This window comes from Ricinus communis, chromosome 7 (genome assembly GCF_019578655.1).
Source record: "Ricinus communis isolate WT05 ecotype wild-type chromosome 7, ASM1957865v1, whole genome shotgun sequence".
Lineage (NCBI taxonomy): Eukaryota > Viridiplantae > Streptophyta > Magnoliopsida > Malpighiales > Euphorbiaceae > Ricinus > Ricinus communis.
This window is the reverse complement of record NC_063262.1, coordinates 16,965,336-16,967,065: the sequence shown is the minus strand read 5'-3', so window position 1 is coordinate 16,967,065 and position 1,730 is coordinate 16,965,336. Positions and strand designations below refer to the sequence as shown.

General features: G+C 44.6%; 1 non-coding gene across 1 annotated transcript; it reads right to left on the bottom strand.

Moving 5' to 3' along the window:
• Nucleotides 1–447: 447 nt before the first annotated feature.
• LOC112533842 lies at nt 448–554 on the bottom strand. Its single transcript, XR_003078196.1, has one exon. It is a non-coding gene; the product is annotated as a small nucleolar RNA R71 (small nucleolar RNA).
• Nucleotides 555–1,730: the final 1,176 nt, after the last annotated feature.

The following is a 1,730-nucleotide window of genomic DNA, read 5'->3' as shown; positions in this document are numbered from 1 at the left end:
AGGAGGAGGTCGGAGTTACAGTTCAGGTTCATAGAGCTAACGTGATGGAGAACCACAACCCTCAGGCCGATGATGATCAGAGGACGATGTACGAGTTTGCTCGACCATATTTGGATGGGACGAAAAACTAGTATAGTTAGACCTCTTGTAGCGGCCAACAATTTTGAGATAACAGCCAATGTTATCCAGATGATCCAGCAGAGCGTGCAGTTTGGAGGATGGCCCAGCGAGGATCCCAATGCACATATATCTAACTTTTTAGAGATTTGTGACACATTCAAGATAAATGGAACAACCGATGACGCCATTTGGCTGAGATTGTTTCCATTTTCCTCGAGGGATAGAGCAAAGAGATGGTTGCAATCTCTTCCACAGCATACGATTACTACCTGGAAGGCGTTGGCCGGAAATTTTCTCTATAAGTATTTTCCTCCCACTAAAACTACTAAACTTAGAAATGACATATCTTTTTTTATGCAGTTTGATGATGAGAGCATGTACGATGCATAGGAGAGGTTTAAGGATTTTTTGAGATGCTGCCCATATCACGGATTGCCAGTGTTGATGCAGGTTCAAACCTTCTACAGCGGGTTGAACCTTACGACGAGGCAGATGGTGGATGTTGCACTAGGTGGGGCGCTAAATAATAAGATGCCCGAGCAAGCTCATAACTTGATAGAGGAAATGGCCATGAACAATTATCAATGGCAATACTCTAGAAGCCGATCAGGAAGATAGGGAGTGGTCAACCAAGGCTACAGCAGCCTTGGCAGCTCAAGTGGGGCTTCTAGCCAAGAAGATTGACCAACTCCAGATGCCGGTTCATGCAGCGAACGTTAGCTGTGAGTTTTGTAGTGTCCCGCACTATAGTGCGAACTGTATTGTGGGAGGTATGTTTGCTTCATCTTCTTCTACTTTTCCATCTGTTTCTGCTTTGTCTTCTGATGTTGAGCAGGTTGATTATATGGAGAATGCCTTAAGGCAGCAGAACAACCCTTACAGCAACACATACAACCCTAGGTGGCGCAATCATCCCAACTTCAATTGGAGGAACAGTAATGCCCAGGGTCCACTAAGTTTTCAAAGACTTCATCAGCGTCCACAATAACAGCCAGCTGGGCCTGCACAACCTCCTCCTCCACCAGAAAAGAAGTCAAATTTAGAGGAGCTCATGATGAAGTTTGTGACATCTACGGAGACGAGATTCCAGCAGACTGATAGTGCACTTAGGAATCAGCAAGCCTCGATTCAGAACTTGGAGACTCAGATTGGCCAGATTTCTAAGATACTTTCAGAGAGACCCTCAGGATTTCTCCTCAGCACTACAAAGTCAAACCCGAGGGAGCATTACAAGCCTATCACTTTGCGATCAGGTAAGTAATTGTCTGGTTCTTTGCCTTTAGCTGATAAGGATGATATGATTATGTAGGATGAGCCAGCTAAGGAAGGACTAGAGCCTGAGGTGGTGGAGATTGAGAGGAAGAAAGAAGACATGCAAAGGAGCCCTGTGCAGGAGTATTAGCCCCCGGTTCCATATCCTACGAGGTTGAGGCATGATAAGGTAGACAAGCAATACAGTAAGTTTCTTGACTTGTTTAAGCAGCTGAAAATTAACTTACCTTTTGTTGAGGCAATTTTGCAGATGTCGAAGTACGCCAAGTTCTTAAAGGAGATTTTAAGCAACAAGAGAAAGTTGGAGGATCTTAGTCAGGTAGTACTTAATGAGGAGT